Source organism: Cylas formicarius, unplaced genomic scaffold (assembly GCF_029955315.1).
Source record: "Cylas formicarius isolate icCylForm1 unplaced genomic scaffold, icCylForm1.1 PGA_scaffold_10__41_contigs__length_53128322, whole genome shotgun sequence".
Taxonomy (NCBI): domain Eukaryota; kingdom Metazoa; phylum Arthropoda; class Insecta; order Coleoptera; family Brentidae; genus Cylas; species Cylas formicarius.
In genome coordinates, this window is record NW_026844214.1 from 10,960,040 (window position 1) to 10,979,725 (window position 19,686).

At 33.4% G+C, this 19,686-nt stretch overlaps 1 protein-coding gene and 1 long non-coding RNA gene across 6 annotated transcripts in view; one reads left to right on the forward strand and one right to left on the reverse strand.

Moving 5' to 3' along the window:
• The window catches only part of LOC132700301 (nephrin), a 539,288-nt gene that overhangs the window by 456,469 nt on the left and 63,133 nt on the right, over nt 1-19,686 (reverse strand). The gene's annotated exons all lie outside the window — the stretch shown is intronic.
• LOC132701820 (uncharacterized) lies at nt 10,142-17,819 on the forward strand. 2 transcript variants are annotated; one of them, XR_009618820.1, is made up of 3 exons: nt 10,142-10,322; nt 13,056-14,086; nt 17,616-17,819. It is a non-coding gene; the product is annotated as an uncharacterized LOC132701820 (long non-coding RNA). The 2 variants fall into 2 exon arrangements; XR_009618821.1 differs by having other exon boundaries at nt 13,832-14,086.

The window sequence follows — 19,686 nt, forward strand, 5'->3', positions numbered from 1 at the left end:
AGGAACACCTTTAGTGTATGCCTTATTAGAGATATGGTTCGATGATCAGCACAAGTTGTGGCGTTTGGCTTCTTGGGGATGGCAACGAAGGTCGAATGGAGCCACTGTTTAGGTATTGTGCCCGTCCGATATATGGTGTTAAACAGGTCAGTCAAGACATCAATTACATCTTCAATGAATTTTATTAATTCGATTGGGATTTCATCCGGACCCTCAGCCTTGCCTCCTTTTGTATTTTTTATTGCATGTATAATCCCTTCTTTTAGGATCAGCCTTGCCTCCTTTTGTATTTTTTATTGCATGTATAATCCCTTCTTTTAGGATCAGAGGCCCTGTTTCCATATCCTGGTTGATTGTCAGTTCCGCTCTCTCGTCATGGAATAGTTGCTGAATGTATTTCGTCCATTTCGCCACCTTCATTTTTGTGTCCCTAATTATGTTTCCATCGTTATCCTTAATAATATGTGATTTTGTGCTTTTCCGGTGTCCTGTCATTTCTTTGATCTTCTTATGTAAGTTAAATCTGTCATACTTTTTGTCCAGTTCTTCTATTTCTATACACTTTTCCGATAGCCAATTTTCCTTTGCCTCCCGGATTTTCTTTTTAAATTATCGTGAAATGTTTTCAATTATTCTTATGGCAAATTTAATGCTCGACAAAATAGCTCCCTTGTGTGTTTACTCGAACCATGTTGAAGATATTTGCTTTGGATTCCTAATGGGTACTTCATAGTCTTTTCATAGTATTTAATAAATATTTTAAATTTATTCATTAAATTAGAAAATTTTGAGATCATTTCTTATCTATTTCAGAAAAAGAAAGTTCTTATTCAAGAAATATTAGTAAATGCATTAATAGAAAAAGAATTCTGTTCCACCACATGAAATTTGATACCTTAATACAATATTAATAGAAAAATATACATTTTTTAGATTTAATTATACAAATCGACTTTTATTACTGCCAGGAAATAGTCCTCGATGTTCTTTGACAACTTGCAGCAAGCATTGAAACTGTTCTTCGCTTTTCGTCAAACACTGATTTTATTCAAAGACCTACGCTACTCAAAATCAAAAAAGTATAAGAGACCATTTTTGTAGAGCGTTTAATTTCCTACAAAAACTGTCAACAAAATGCAAAACTATAATGAGGATAATCTTCCCATTAATATTAAGAGCTCCTACATGGTAAGCACTTTCCAGAGGTAACTAGCAATCATTTTTTGTGTGTCATATTAAAAAAAATATATTTTTTTTACCCAGCCCAACCAATAAAGTTCTTAATTGGTCGCAAATTAACCTTCACCTTCAATCAAAACTGCAAGTGTTCAAACAGTTGTAAAAGTCAGCTCTGTGTATTATTGAAATATCTAATCCCCAAATTTCATTACTCAAAGGCACAAACTGCAAAACTCGACAAAACTCAAATAAATTTCAAAAAAATCTTCAAACAGTTTGTTAGCAGAATAGCATTCATCTGATGAAGTGTTGGATATTTCTGTTCTGCAGGACCTACACTAATTAGAATTTTTTTCTCCAGCTCCACCTACACGTTTGTATTTGTTGCCAGACTATTTGGTATTCAGAAGCGTTCAAACTATCTATAGACGCAATAAGAAATATAGAAAACAGTAATGGGGTTGATATTAACGTTCGGGCTGCAACTTCGTAATTTAAAAACCATTAAGTTAAAAGTCTGTTTTCTGCACGTTTCGTTTATTAACTCTCTCGCAGGATCCGAGAGTTCGAATTTCCCGACAGCCGCGATGAATAATGATTTTAATTTTTGGGTAATATTACTCCCTCACAATCTAATACCGTAAGAAGGTTTGTATTACACTGATCACGTTACCATCGTTTGTCAAACAGGACGTTATCTGAATCTGGAAAACAAGGCGCCGGTTTAGGAATACTTTCTAATGAGTCAAGATAATTTTCAAATCAACGCCCCCGTTTCTCAAAGGGTTCGATAGGAAATTGTATTTATTAAATCCATTTCTGTTTAACATTATTTAACAAAATTATACCAACATACTTGGAATAAGATTTATTTGGTATTATTTCTGCTTGTTCCTATTTAATTTTCTTTTTTGGAAATTCTTTTATTAATCAAGAAAAAACATACAATAAGTAACAAAAAAATAAATGAGATTTCTTTAAACAGTGCGTAAAGCAGTGATCCCAAGAACATAAAAAATAAATTTATAAAAAGAATTAATAGAAAAAAATGGTAAGTATACAATCCATTACTTATATTTAATTTACATTAAAGTGAATTTTTAACTGGATTAGAAAGTCATTTATTAGTTCTGATATTATAATTGTAAATATCGTTATGAGATCTAGTGTCATACATGTCTACGTCTTTATTAAACATAACCTTCATGTAAGACTTTTGTATTTTATTTATCACCTTATACATAGATTTATATTAACACACAATAACGCGTTTTGCCACAAACCGAAACTCATTTTTAGGTACTCGACGCGCGTTTCGCCAACCAAGTTGGCATCTTCAGGAGAAGATTAAAACTACGTAAAATTGAGTTTCGGTTTGTGGTAAAACGCGTTATTGTGGGTTAGTGCGAAGGTTCCAGTCAAGAGTTTGATAGATTTATATTGTTGTAGCTTATGCAATTTGCCTATTTTATAAATGTCCAATTCTCTATACAAACTTTCTGTATGTGTACGACCATCAGAATTAAATAAAATTTTTAAGAATTTATTTTGCAGAGTTTGTATTTTATTAAAATAGATTGCGCCACATACACCCCATACTTGAATTAGGTATCTCATATGTGATACAAAATAACAATTTAAAATGCTCATTTTACTATCGAAACTCAGATAATTTTTGCTTTTATATTTGCCACTGACCAATTAATTTAATTAATCAAGACATATATTTTTTCACTCCTCCTCTAAAATACCCAATTATGGACCGATCCAACTTGCGGAAATTGTCAAATTAATTCTCCAGATTCGTTATCCTTAGACGTGATTCACGTTTCCGTATTAAGTGGTTGCTGTACTTGTCAGTTTGGCGGTATGCTTAAATTTCATCTAATATTTATTATAAATTAAATATCGCCGCTTTACAGGTATGTTTTAAAGTTGAACTAAGTTTGAAATAGTTGCCTAAGTTATGAAGTTCGAACAGAAGCTCAGTTTATGTTACGTACTAACGTTACCGATTTGAAGTGATAGCGGATAGCCTCCCTCTCGTTACAAGACAAATCCACCGGCATTAATTATAAGGCAAGTTTAAATTCATTATAAAAACGTTAGTGGCAAAGATTAGAGGGCCACCCACTTGAGTTATAAGCATCGCCCGTATCTTTATATTATACATCAAAAACTCGCCAATTTTCGTAATTTAGTTTTCATTATCACTGGTATCTATGTGTATTACATGTGTGTATGTGTATATAGATATTTTTAGGACATTTGATAATGTCCATCAACTTTCTAATTTTTTTTTGGGTATAAGAAAATGCTAAATGCATGTATTTTGATGTTATCGAAAACTGATTGCGCCACTGGATACTTCGTGAAAAACCTTATCCAGAGCAGTTTTCACCTTTCCGATAAGTTGTAACGCAAAACCGAACTACATAGAGAGTCCTAACTAACCAAAAATAATCAAAACTGCGAGTTTTTTCCAAAATAAATCTGTTTCAAAAAATACATGTCGTGTCTGTTTGAGGTACCTTTCATTCCGCAAAAAGCAATTTTGGATGACGAACATGTAAATAAATTAATTAAAAATGGGGCACACCGAAAAATTTTTTGAACAAAATAGAGTTAATTACTAGTTTTAGATAATCTTAAATCCTTAATGGTTGAAGACGTTTTGATAAAAAATATTATAATCTCATATTACATGAAAATTTAAAATTGCATGCAAATTATATTAAATTATTTTCATAAACACCACCAAAATGATAAATTTTATACTGAAAATTCGCATCGTCCTCAAAATCGTAATACGACATTTTCGCTCACGTTTCAACTGTACCACGTAAATAAAATACAAATATTTTTTCTTCAGTAATTCTGTTGGCATGGGAATATTATTTTAGGACTATTGGGTCCTAAGCATACAAAATTGTTCAAGTTATTTCTCCTCCGCAAGCAAAATAATGTGTCACAGACAACAATGTGTTTTTGCCATTTTTTATTTTGTAAATAAAAAATATTTTTAGACGCGGTTCATCCAACCTTACAGGGCAATAAAATAGCACCTCTTCTTAAAAAATATTAGCCATATTTTCTTTATACCAAGAAGTTGACAAACTAAAAAAGAATTTGGAAATTTCAGTTCCGTTATTTATAAAACCAGACCCGAAACTTATGAATGCGGAGTTGTATGTTAAAGAACACAAAAAACACACAACAACATAACATAGAATCGTCAGGCCTGTGCTGCCGTAAGGGACTCCAAGAATCCCAAATTTAAGAAAACTGCCTTCATAGCAAATATTAACAACGTTTTCAGCAACCCATCGTGAAAATAACCACTATTCAGTAAACTCAGTAAAGCGCAACAGTGCTCGCATTCTAAGTGGACTGAAATGTGTAATAAATTCATAGAAAAAAAATCCCAACAACTTGAAGTATAGTTGTGTATTTTTCTCGATATTTTGCAGCAAAAATCTCAGGTGTCAGTTTAAAACAACGGGGGACGTTGGTTGTACTTCAATTACTCTATCGATTAACAGTATCTTGGATTTACTATAATAAATCAATTCATATTCTATATGGTCCATATTTTATATTCATTCATTCCCATTTCTATAAGTATTGATGACAAAGTGTGCTAATCTTGAGCGGATGATATACAGCATGATTTTACTGGCATGTGATATGAGTATAATAAATATATAGTTACATATTGTTGTGCTGCCTTTATTATGAAGAGGTGTGATAACTGAGTTAAACCAGCCCTTTGGCCATTGACCAGTTTGCCATATTGTTTCACATATTTGGTGAATAGCAGCAAGGAAATTTGTTGTCATTTAAACTTTGAATAGCTTTGGTCACCTCACACGTCTTCATATATATCCCCATAATCCCTGTCTCTGTGTGTATTTTACCGCATACGCTTTTGATTTGAAGTTGGGTAGTAATCCCTTAATTTTGATTTGTATTGTATTGTATTGACATATCAGAGGATCTTCGAGTGAATCGGTCTTCATCTTCCTTCTGGTTTCGCAGAGATCTAATGTCATGTTGGAGGTCCAAGGTTGTTTCTTGTGGGGATGATCTAGTGATTCCAGTGTCTTTCGATAACTGTGCGATTTTGATTATTAGCGTTTTCACATTGACACTTTTAGGTTGTAGATTTTGTGATGGTTGAAGACGTTTTGTGTTTGGTGATTTTATTGAATTTTTCTTGAGATATATTCCGTCTTCAAAAGTTGCTAGTTACTGCCGCAGGCAGCGAATGGTAGGTCTTTGTGTTGTTTACTGATGGTCTCCAGCGCGATTGAAAAAGGAACTAATCTGTTTGGTTCTTACTTAACCCATCCGGTCAACTCCAGTTATAAAGCTTTTTTTTTATATTGCTTGTATTCATTATTGTACATTTATTATCAATGCAATGAGCTTTTTTCTTCTCTCAAATCCAATTTACTTTAGCCTTAATGTCACCAATTATCATTTTTTGTGTTTTTGTGTGCGGTGCCCAGAAGTCCACCCCCACAAAGCCCGTCCATCATTTTTTACATAAATCATATACATAGCAGCCTAGAATGTGTTATGGAAAGTTTTACAATAGGTTGTTCTCCATTGTCTCCCATTTGAGATATATGATAAAGGTGTAAATAAATATCAAATTAGGTAGGTATATGGTTTAGGACATAATTCCCCCTCGGTGAAGGAAGTTAAAACCAATTCAGGACCTGCATGGAATGAATTAGGGATGGTGATTGCAACCAAGTGTTAATTGAAGTATGATTTTTGCACCAGTATTTGACCTAAATATGGACCCAGATGTACTCAAATGTCTAGAGAAAACCATTCAAGTACGTGGAGATCGCTGTTTAGAAAGAAAACAGCGAGCGAAATATTGTCACGCTTTTGAATTGACAAAAATTACTGGGGTTGGAGAAACGTGTAACGTGTAACACGGAATTTTATTTAATCCAAAATGAAAAAGTAATTAACTACTTACACATTATTGATCACTATACACACGACAAATAGTGTATATAATGTTTCTACAAATTAGAATATTCAGAACGTCTTGTGGTTCAGCCAGAGTTCTTAGAACACAGACGGAGGTGGAGATGGCAGGGCTGGGCACAGCCCTCTCGACTCGCTGGTCACAATATCGTTTTTATAACCATTCACATCCATAGCTATATGATTACATTCTTGGGAGGAGCGGAGGGCTATGTTACCATATGCAATTTTTTTCCTTTGCTCAAATTGATTTTTTATTGGTCGAATTATTAAAAAGTGCCTGCTGAATGCCATAGAACTTGCTGCCTGGTTACTACCGTTTCATGTAATTGTTAAATTTATAACTCGAAAACAACTCCATTCTTTTATGGGCGCCGGAATTCATCGGGGATTACTTAACCGCGGGCTGACCCGATTATTATTAAAATGTCGTGTTATGTTATCTACCGTTCGTTTACGGCGTCGCGGTCGATATGGATTGCGTGTTGTACGGTTAATTATCCATCGCATATAGGGATAAAAAAATGACATTTGTGTTTCGGGCACTAATAACCTTGGAAGCATAAAAACCAACAACAATTTTACGGATCCAAAATTTTTTATGTATAATTGTACTTCAATTTTTTCCCATTTTTTTTTCGAGAATGCGATTTTTTTGAAACGTTTTTTGAGACGTTTCACCAACAAATCTAGTGCACGAAGAAAAATTTTTGAAGATAAACTTAGTCATGAAGAAAATTCGGTAAGAAAATGTCAAGCCAAAAACCTTTGAAAATAGGAACGTCACTATTTTTATTAGAGATGTCAAGTCAAACAACTTTGAACTTATACAGGTAGGCTGGGAGATTTAAAGGTAATTCGTCAACAAAAAAACACAATTTTCATTGATTATAATCTAGTAGTGCGAAATGTTCACTTATAACCAATATGACGAAGGATGACAACTGCGTCATAATGATGGCACCAGCATGCCATAAGAATACGCTTGGTGTCATATAGCAATGGCAGCAAGCGTAATCGTTCTCATCCCTGATTAGCTTTATATATTTTTTCTACTACGTTTTGTCAAATACCTAATTATACACCGCTCTCTAGTGCGTGAAGCGTCACATTACCACGTGAGTTTCTTGTTCCACGGAGTCGAGCGACTTTGGACACTTCCGGGATATTAACGCACGGGTTTGGGAGCAATAGTATATTTACGGAGATTTTACCTCACAGCTTGAATTTTGACGTTTGTCAATTGTGTCGGTCAGGTCAGTTAATGTATTCGTGTTGCTTTACAAAAATATACCCCAAAAACTAACGGTCTAGCGTACGGAAAGTGTCATTTTACCTGGCCAGTTTTGTTTCCCACGGATTCGAGTTACTTCGGACATTTCCGGGATATTACCGCACGGGCTTGGCCGATGCTCCTTTGACGACCCTTTTGTTCAAAATTAAGTGGTTTCGGAACAATTTTTGCTGCTACACCTTTTATGCCCAGAACTTTCGAAAAAATTGAATGACACGAGCCAATATAGATGCCGACGTCTTGAGCCACTTCTCTAATAGAAATTCGACAATTGTTCAACATCATTTGTATGACTTTTTCAACGCTTTCGTCAGTTATTAACTTTTTTTTTGCTCAAAGTAGATTAAGCGTATGAGGTTTTCAAGGCTTCAAGTGTTTTGCAGCACAATTTTTTTTTGCAAATTCTTTGCTCTATCTTTTTTTGACAGCCGAAAATCGCAGAGCACATAAAACACGTCTAACGCTTCTGTCTCACAAAAAAAAAGGAAGCAATGTTGCAAACTGACTGAAACTATTAACATATGTAAGGGACATGTGTACCAACATAACAAAAAAAATATCGAAGATGGAATGAAAGTAGCCGGCCCAATTAAAAAAGTAACCTTACTTTTTGAACATACCTCCAATATCGTGTAACTCAAACGAGTCAAAAGAAATACGCATGCCCATTACACATCGTATTGTTCGGGCTTTCCTGACTTATATTTTCATCAAATGAACGCAAATATTGATATAGACATTAAACAAGTGATTTTTTAATGGAACACCCTGTATGTCTTTTAATGGTTTTATTGAAGTCGTTATGAGTTTTTCAACGACGTAGACTAACCAAAACATATGTCTTTATTTTTTCAGTCATAGAAAAAATAACGACATATCAACTACGCACGTTTAAGTTCTATATCAAAAAACCGATTCAGACCAGTTTTGTTAAGTTCGTTTAGTTAACTAACGTATAGCCGAACTACAAAGGAAGTATATAAATGCAAATTTAACTGTACCGAAAAATCGAAGATGGCTATGACACGCAATATTTCCTTAACACACTCGGTGCCAACGCGGATACCGGGGTCCTCCATGTTTGGTGATTTCTACTTCATAAATTCTTAAGAAATCTTGGTTAAAAAAATGCAGACATTTGTTTTTTTAGTTCGCCGGTAAGATCTGCTGAACCGCTCTTAGGGGGACGCGTTGAGAAAGGTTATGAAAACATTGAATGTATGAACTGTGATTTCATAGTAAAATTGATAGCAGTTTTCAGTTTTAATTTTATTCAGCGTTGTCAACATTTCATTCATCGTTTATACATTTCTCAGATATTTAAAACTTGCACATTTGCTAACTAATTCGTCAAATATCTGAAAATAATGCTTATAGACACCCAAAGATCAGTCCTATTTGTAATAGTCATGATGATAGTAGTTGAACCTAATTCTTCAATAACTTTCCAGATCATTTCACGCTGGACTGAGTAGACAAAAAATAACGTAAAAAAATGTCTTGATCAGGTAATTTGAGATAGTTTTTGCATATCAATCATTGTATTGAACTATAACCGATATAGAAAAGCAAAAACAAATCAAATTTACTCTTCAATTTATTATTTATTATTTGAGATCCATTATGGTACAATTTTTCTCATTTTATCTTCTAACACTTTGACTACAGCGGCAATTTTCAGAAATTTGTCTAGAAATGACAATATGATTTTATTAAAAATCTTTGGCAAGTAAACACACGACGAGATAACTCGTAGTTGGCATCCTGTAAAAGTGTGCAATCTACAAATTATCTCATAGTTGGCAGTGAACGTGCTAATTCACCATCCGTCTGTGTGATGTTAACCAAACAGTTCGATATAGAACATGCGTCCAAAATATTCTTAAAAATGTTACCAAATTAAAATTTGAATGTATATAAAATTTGCGATTTAGTGTTTGGACTTTACGGATGTCACATCACTGTGGTTAAAAAAAAGAAGTTGTTATGTAATTGAAAAAGGATTTACACGTTAGTAAAAAAATCCAACAAACTCAGGTCAAAATCCTAATTTGATAGATCCGTTTTTCTTCCGTCTTATTCAGATCTACAAATTTTCTGCAAATATTCTCCAGTTTTACAAAAATATGCAAGATATGATTAGTGTAGCAACTATGTGCTGGTTATTATTTCTTAAAAATGAAAATCCCGTAAGTAATCTGGCAAAAATAATCTAGCACAGTATAAGATTGATCAGACATAAATATGCATTAAATTCAGCAGCCGAAGTCTTGGGATCCAGACATGCCTAGCAGATTAATAAAAAAATTACTTAGAATTCGGTGAAAATCCTACCTATAACGTAAACGACCATTAAAGTCTGAATCAAATCGAGTCGATTAGTAACTTCCATAATCATGTTTACTACCAGAGGTTGTAAACCTTTTTAAAAGGAATGTCGAGTACCTAACATAGTGGGGAAGCATCAAAATAAGAACTATATCATTCACATTAATTTATGTCAATCAAAAAGCATTTGGAAGTCATGCTGCTAAATTCGTTCTAGCACCGATAACGATAAAAACCACTCGTTATCGACGGACCACATTTAAATGACGCTAAATGTTAATCGATTGCGTCCGACGCAGACCAAGCATTAAATCTAACCTCGAAAGAAAATTAACCACGTAAAATAATGTTGTCTGTAATGACCCAGTGGAGACGTAGCTTTCGATTCAGGCAATTTACTTCCTGTTCCATCAATCCTGATCTGAATTTAAGAGTGGATTAGGGTGTTGTAACCGTTCTAATCAACTTTAGGTGCCGATTGTTTTGCCGGGCGGCTTTACTTTTTGTTACTGGGGTGAGTATCTAGATTTGAATAATTCTTACGGTTCCAGTAAATTGATTTTTTCAACACGAAGGTGGTTTAGAAACTTAAAAGAAATTACTGTTAAAAGGATTTTCCTCAACACGGAAATTTTGTTTGGGTTGTCGCAGTTTTATATTATATTCATTCAATCACATAACATAGATTACATCTATGAAAAACATTCTGTTCCAGTTCACTCTAATATTATATATAAAAAAAATCGATACCACATTCTAAATAATTTCACATTTGGGGTTGCGCATTTTGTTAAACTGACTGGTGAAAAGTGGTAATCAAATGCTTAAATTTATTTAAATCGATTCATTAACCCAACTCATGAAAACTAACCAAAGCGTTTGCCTATGCTATTTACAATGACTTATTAATATTGTCTGTCACTAAAATCTACCATCTCATCCGTGAGTAAGATAAAGTCTGTTCATAGATATAAGAAAGTGACTAACTGATACGAATTAAGGAAAAACCCGAGCAAGCTGTAAGAATGAAATATGGCCGAACAGGTCCGTACTTTGCTTATTTGGGGTTTTTCTATGAAAGATACTAAACAATATTTATTTATTAATGTAGGCATTTATGTTTAAATCTAAAATAAAATTACAAATTATTTTTATTACCTACTTAAGTTATCGCCTGTTCTAATTATTATTTGTTCTATATTATTTGCATTGGATCGTTCTGCTTTTTCTATATGTTTAACAGAATTTGCCCAACTTTGTGGAGGGATGTTAAAAACTTCGGTTTCTATAAGATTGAGGACATTGGAGTTAACACGGGGAAAAACATTGTTACGATGAATGGCAGATTTCAAACATGTTCAACATGCTAGAACTGTATGCCCTAGATTTTTTGCATAAATATCACAGACGTATTCCTTTTGTACGTTCAAGCTTTGTAGAACCTCAATTAATTGCTTTTTGGTATAATCTTCGTGAAAATAAATGTCGTTATTATACATGTAGTTTTGGATTGTTACTTTTGTGTCACATGAGGAAGGGGTTTTAGTCAACTATCTGCTGTGATAACTTGCATTGTCCATTACAATTACGCTATTAGGAGGAATGTTTGGAACTAGTTTCTTTTTAAACCAATTTTCAAATAAATCAGCGGTGGTGTCTTCATGGTAATCCAGAGAAGAATCTTTAATATTTTTGGCAGACAGAGAAAGTCCATTTGGAATCCAACCATCTTTAGAGCCAGCATGCAAAATAGTTATTCTTTTACCTCTTTTTGATGGCGCGTTTGTTTTATACTTATCAGTTGAGTCAACCCAACCCTTTTCCGGGGTATCATAAGTGTCGAACCAGGTTTCATCCAAGTAAATAATTGGCCTTTGTTGTTCTCTGTAAATCCTAATTTTTTCTAGATATTCCAGTCGCATTTCCGAATTCTAAAAGATTCTATTAAAACTTGCCTTTTTTCATTTTTTTTAAATCTATAACCAATGTGTTCTGCCACATTTAACACCGGTTTTATCTTTTTCAAGCCTCGTAATTAAGATATCTAATGTAGGCACGCTTTGTTCCTCGTATAGCTGGTAAATCTTACCCTCGTATTATATCTTGATCACTTTCATCTACATTTGAGGAAATGTCAGCATCGCTTCTTTTTGTCCTCGCTGAAATGGGATTATTCACAATTTTCCATACAGTTCATGTTGGAATTTTCGTCAATGTGGCCGTTTCTTCTAAAGATGCTTGCTTGCTGGCACCACGTTCAATGAGAGTCAAATAAACATTGTTTATATCTTCCTTAGTCTCAATAAAATACTGTTTTCTACATCTGGGCGGAAGCATCTCCTGAGATACACTAGACTCGCACATATTTTGCATAATTCGCACGCGAATCAATACACGAAATAAGAATGATTACTAATAAACTTAAACAAAGTAGTATACCAAACCAAAGAATATTAAACACAGGGAGGTATAAAATTATTTTCTATTACGGACCACAATTTTACCAGATTTTAAATTCCTAAACTTTAGGTAATAATTTTTTTTGCATTGTATGTTAATGGGTAATGAATAATCCCATTCAAAAGCAATTGGTCACTTTCCTATATCTATGAACAGACCATACCGGAAATTTCCGGGGTCAGCTTCTAAATCAGTGGTTCCCAGGCTTTTTTTAGACACTTTCAAACTTTATTTTTATTATATTCTATCTAAATGCCATATAAATTTATTTTTCTCATTCCAAAGTAGAGCATCGTCCCTGGGGACCACTTAGGGAACCACTGCTCTAGGTTAATCAAAGTTAGCTCGTGTCAGCATGCCTACCAGCGCAAGCGTTCGTACTCGCGTGCCACTCTAGCGGTAATGTCGCACAATTAGAGCTGTTGACTACCCCAGAATTTCCCAGACTAGAAAAAATTTTCGAGTAATTATTTTTTTCCAATTTATATTTCAGTTACACACTGCATATAAGAACTATTTTTAAAAAATGTCCATGCGAAATATTTAGTAGAATAATCTAAAAATTCCTGGTGAACCTAGTTGCAAAAATTAAAACTCAATTAGACTTAAGGTTTACAGTTTTAAATTTAAACTTAAACCTTACTAAGTACAGTTTTCAACTCGAATCCTCCCTATTAGCATATCGAAAACGCTACATTTGAAGCTAGCTCGTATTTTTTGCTCTTCTTTCAATGGCGTGAATCGAGATCCGATCATCTTTTTCTACCAAACTTTTTTTTTAAAGCAGATTTCGTTCCGAATATAAAACCAAATACAATCCGAAAAGGACGTGACTCAGGAGTGTTCGCAACATGGTTTATATACCAGGTGTCCCCGTAGGGGCAACGAAGTGCTGTATTAGGGTTCTAGAAATTAGAAAAAAAAGTACTGTATACATCGGCCACGAAAAAGTGCTGAGTTTGTGAAATGGCCACCAGTGCCTAATTAAAATCCTGAATTTTAAAACTCGGTTTCTACAAAAGGTTCTGAAGTGAGGCATAGTTAAAGTGAGTACTGTTTTTCATCTAAGACAAATTCAAATATTTTTTGTTCTATCTGTGCAAGGAGGGTGGTGTGTAGTTTCTTACATAAATTTCCATTTCAAGGCTTAACGTATTTTAATGAATTTGGAGTAGTTGAGAACAGCCTTTTCTCGGCCACCCTTGCCGTGTGACGAGATTGCAATTCCCTACCCTGCCACTAGATGGAATTTTCCTAAGTAATCGCAAAAAACTTTTTTTTTCTGAAAAAAGAATATATCCAACGATATCAACCCTTTCTTCAATTTTATGCTATGTTCCACAGTTACCGAAAATTCGAAATTTTCTCGCGTCAACCTGACCACAACGAACGATTCACGACAATTCAAATTATCTCGCAAAATGCACTTAGAACCGGTATTAGTATATTACTACGGGCGGTAAAATATTTCTCATTTTGATACTGCCAAATTACGGTAAAGATAAGTTTAGAAAATAGTGCAATAAGTTTCATAAACGACATTTTAGTCACGAGTTTGTTTAGGTATGAGCGGAAACAAAACAGGTAGACTGCAGTGACATGAATGCAAGTGTTTCAAAGGTAACCGAAGAAGATATCAGATTTAGATTTTTCTTTAAAAAGGTCAATATGTACTTCAAGTTGCTACTACTATATGGATAAAAAATTCTCCAAGTTCGACCAGTCTGGAACATCTGTAAGGGATGGGTATATTCCAGGAAATCCAAGGAACCCCCGATCTACAAACAGATATTGAACAGCGATTTTCGATTTTTGAAGGTAGGTGGCGCTGTTTTCAATAATGCTACCCGGTCCGCTGAATATTTATTGAATAAACAGCAACTGAAACTATATTAAATGTTTTAAAGATTAATGCTAATGGCTGAACACATTCGTCACTGAAATTGGTTTCTTCATAAACAAGACTACATATAGCAATTCTCAATCATCGACATTAAAATAGTTTTAAAATATTATATTGTTATAAAAATATGAAGATAATGATAAGATAATAAAAGATTTTCGAAGTTTGTAAAAGATGGGAAAGGATGTTGTCAATGATATAGGGAATAACTATATTCAAATGAGTGGCTCTTTGCAGATGGTCTACAAATTTGTAGTAGTATTACAGAAGAATCTGTTGAATACCGTTTCTAGTCATAAAGGAACTGTTATTGATTGTAGCAACATTGAAACTGTGAAGGATCTGAGAATACATCTGAATATAGCTGACCAAATATTCAGCGTTCTAATTTTTTTGATTTGGATTTGGTGCCATGTTTTACTTTATGCTTCGTATGTGCGATCAGTATGACGTTACTCTGGAGTAACAGACTTCAGAATTCCATCAGTGCAAAATTTTGTATTTTAGAATAGGAAGAAGAAAAATTAATTATAGCATTGATAATAATGGACTATGCGCGGCAAAAAAACAAGATAAAACAAGAACAGGGAACATTTTTTGAACACAAATATTAATTCTCATCGGTCAATTTTAATCATAAATGTTTGAAAACTTTCTTATTTTTGAAAATTTCTAATCATCATAAATATAAAAAATTGTGGTATTTATATTTAACAACAATTTTATTATTTAACACATTTTGGCAATTTATTTATATAATTACAAGCACTATAATTTATGTTCTTTTTTGGAAAATAAAAGGAATATGGTTACTAAATTTTATTCGGATTTCGCCGTCATAAACATACAAGATGAATAGCAGCTTCCAAATTGCATTTCAAAAGCGCTAAATGATAAAAATTGTTTTCATAAAGCGGTTACCGATATTATTTCGAATATCAACATCAGGTAAAACTGTTTATGTTGTTTACATTGGTTTCTGTTATTACAGAATTACATTTGCATAAAATCTGCATTAAATTGCCGAAGTTCCGAGTGCACTGTAAATGCAAATTTTTGATGTTGTTCGCGCAACAATCGAGCTCAATTTAATCTTAAACGATGCGTTTAATCATATGTCGGGATGTTTATTATTTGCTTCGAGTGTATACAATAGAGAACTGTAAACATTTTAAAGTCTTATAAAATGCACTATGACCCACCAAGCGGGCAAAGTGTCAGAATTATAACCTCCGAAAAAAATTACGCCGATAGGTGGCGCTTTCTGTAAGTGATTTGTTATTTTCACAACAAAGGGGTCAAGAATCGTGATATGTGTTTATATTATTTTTTAATCGTTTTCTGTAACGACGCTATCAAATAGTGTAAAGATCTATTCGAAATGAATTTTGAACGTCGAAACCAAGGAATGGGAAGATTAAGTGATAAGCAAGGACAAAAATGCAAGACAATCTTATAAAAACAGAAATGGGAACACTGTAGTAAAAAAAGGAGACCTAACCTACAAGTAAGTCATAGGACGGTGCCAATTTTTAACTTATGCGCTGTAGGTTTCAATTCACAGGCTTAGCGCAGTCGTTTTACTGTGTATATATACTTTTCTGTAAGTCCTAAAAAATATTTCTCTTTCTTGCAAATAACATGTGAATGTAAATTTAACTGCAAGTCGTTAAACTACGAACAGAGATTGACATACGAAGATCCCCTTGATTGAATCAGTCAATATACCACCTAATATAGCCTTCCAGACGGAGAGGGAATGTAGTTGTAGGTAAATTTACTTTAATGAATACTTTCGATTTGACAAAAAAGCATTTGGAAACTATTATACGAAAGAAAAAAAGCGGCAAAGTCGTTTATAAAGACATGAGAACTCGTACAGCTTCTGGAAAATTTACGCAGGGTGATAGGAAACTTATTAAAGAGCTTATAGATAGTGTACCCCGAGAAGAATTGCGAAAAAGGTGCAAAAGAATATTTATGTCCAGATTTAAATGTGAACTGCCTTCACGAAGCGTTATTGCAGAAATATCAACTCAGTTTGGTCACCTACAAGTTTTACAAAAAAGTGTTGAAAAAAGACTTTCCAAATGTTTCATTTGAAGGACCTCGTAAATGTGACTCGTTAAATTGCAAACTAAAAGCGCAGGGCGAAAGAAGTCGGGCGGCAAAGTTGTAGCTGGAGGTGCACCATAGAAAGGCAGAAGTAGCGTGTATGCTCACGAAAAGAGATATCGTATGCTCGTGAAAAGAGACATCGTCGCAAGTGCAAGGAGGCACCACGAGGGTGTTCTCAGTGGATTTGGAAACAAGTGATTTTCGTACCGACTTTCACCCACTCTGACATGCCAACTTTCATACTACAACTTAAGAATCAACTTTGGGGATAACAGGCATTCATATATGTGCTGTTGGCATAAAAGAGTGCCAGGACGTGGCAGTAACGAAATTGGGTCTTGTTTATTAGAATTGTTTTTATCTATGTGTTTTTAGTGACTCTTGGACTCCTTGACATTATTGAACATAGATAACTTTTCAGAGGTCATAGCTTCCTTCAGTGCGACAGGGATTTCGCTTTGATCGAGAAAAGAAAGCGCAAGTGCGTTCCGATGGTACCTGAGGACTTACACAATGTAATAGTGTCAATTACACACACAGGCCGATTTGATTTGAAAGTTGACTCCCAAAGACCTGGCTTTTTGTTTACTGCTGGATCTTTTTCTGAAATACCATGTTCGAAAGTCACATCGATACTTAAGAAAGGAAAAACCATATAAGATATTAGAAATAGGCACCAAATATCAATGATTCCTTATCTAAAAGACCCTAAGCACAAAGATTTTATTAGAATTTGACCAAATAATGTGTTCCCACTTAGCCCGTTCCTCATTTTTGTATTGTATCAAATTGTATAAAAATATTTGTTTCAAAGTCAAATAATATGTTAGTTAATTTTTTGAAAATAAAATGTTTTTTATTTTGGTAAGAAACAGTTATAGAGGTGTGTTAATATAATACGTAATACTTATGAGTGTTACCCCGAAACCGAACTCTCAAGTAAGAGGAATATTGCAATTTCGGTTCAAAATAATCCTCTAGAACAGTTTCAATTGCGAGATAGGAAAATTTTATCCAGCAGACTTATTTCTCGAATTATTACTAGTTATTAACAGAGCCGGTTGACTTTAAATCATTTAACTTTACCTAATTGGGAGTAATTAAGCGTAATTTAATTTATTAACGCTGTCTCTAATTTCTTGCTGCAGTCTGGTTTTGATAAATAGTGAGCCGAGAGACGGACGAATTTTTGTATCCGGTTTTCCCGGCAAATTATAATGAGCCCGCTTGTTCCAAATTTTATTATTTTGTTTTGAAACGCACATCCTATATCGCTATTAGATTTTTATTTGGTGCTTTTAGTAAGTCATGTACAATGATTTCTAGGTGATAAGGATAGGACACCGTGAGATCTACGATGTCAGCATTTGGCCACGATGGTACTATGAAGAGACCGTGAGATTCACATTGTCAGCTTTTCGGATACGAACCTATAAAGTCTTAGTTTTAAGTAATATGATTATTCTTGTTGTAACTGCTGCTGCAGAAACTCTTAATTTTCGATTGTATTTTGAAAATAAAGTTTTTAAAAAGTCATCTCGTCTTCGCTTGAACATAATTAGTAATTGAGACAAACACAAATTATTATGTAATCGATTGATTCTCCAAACACCGCTCTTTGTATACGAGGGACCTCCGATAAATACTTAGTCTCTGTAGAATAACACTTTTAAACAAGGCATTGGCGTGTCACTAATTTCAAATTCAAACTATTCGATTAATTGAATTTAATGGAAATCCAATAACAATTTCTATGAAAAAAAAAAGAAATAAAATAAATATTTAAGGTCTCGTATATTTTTTGATCGAGTTAATTTTATGGCTTTTTTTATCTTATTCAAGAAGATCTATTATTTAGACTCTGGCAAAGCAGGGTTAATCTTTCAAAACCCAGACATGCAAAATTTGATCAGTATTGTGAGACTTATCGTTCGTTTATATGATGAGTTGTGGATTTAGTGAATAGACGTCGAAAACTATTTAAGATATAGAGTTCGCTAAACAAGCAAAGTTTTTTTGGTGAGCTTGTGAGACCTTTAAGGTATTTAGAAACCTATTTTATCTCCAATTTGTTGCTGGCATTTTTATAATTAGTGTAACATTTAATTTACAAACAATTCAACTCTAAACAATAAACACTAATTTTTTTATACAAAGAGCATATCAAAATCAGACTGCAAAATCGTTAAAATATTTTACAACTTTCACATATCCATTTTTCTATCCATTTATGTTTTGTATCTGAATAAGTTAAAATAAAAAAAAAAACTAAATAAATAGGCATGTTATTTTAGTTGCTTACTGTGTAACATCTATTATATGCTAGCCGGTTTGTTTTATATATTACTTTAGATATGTAAATATAAGCAAAATATTTTTCTTTTGTTATTATTGATCTTGTGCCTAGCAAAGCCATTACATTCGATATTTTTTAAAAACAAAATCGATCAACCACAATTAAGGTCATTATATACCAAGGTATAAGTGAGTGTTATAGATAAATTTGATAGAATAAATTCTAATTGTATTATTAATTTTCCACAGACTACTATAATACCTCCTCCTACGTCGCATAGAGATTCGATCTCTATATCTTAGGCCGCAAAAAACAATTGATTGATCTAGTAACCTTTGAAACCCTCAACTGTTGGTTAGTATCCCATGACAACATAATTATGTTTGTTATTAACATTTACCAATATTCGCGTCGTGAATTTAATTGTGAAGTTTGAGTAAATTTGGGGATAATTAGGCTAAATCAGTTTATATTTGTGTGCAACCTACATTCTGCTAAAAAATGGCCAATATTATTGAAGGTAGGGGCTACTTTTTTTTGCTTTGATTGATATTTATTTAATGGTAAACATTAAAACAGTTAATGCCAACTTTTCCAATTTGTTCCGAAAATCTAAGTATGAGTACTCCCTTTGGTTTTTTGATATTTTAACATTACATTATTTAGCCTTCTTTTTCCATTATGCAAAGTTTTCGCACGGCCTTCCATCATACTGACTTTTTTTTTGTAGGAGGTAATTGCCGAACTTCTCGTAAGACTTATTTAGACGTTTGGTATTCTTACACGAAAAATGAAACAACGCAGATTGTATCAGTCCATTTAGAAACTTTTCGTATAGAAAATATTTCTAGGAACATTTCAAATGGTTTCAAAACCCAAAATAAAGCTGTTTCGTCTAAAAATAGAAAGAGAATGGAAGTCGGCTGGTTGCAGGAAAGAAAGGTGAACAAATAAAAAATGCGCCCTAGAGCAGTTAGTTATATTATTTTTAAACTATCTTACATAGGCCCGATCTAGACGGTCAATAAATAATAAAAACGAAGTAAACTAAACTAAATAATATTGCGCTTTATTCTGCTCCTGTCATTGTCTATAAAATGA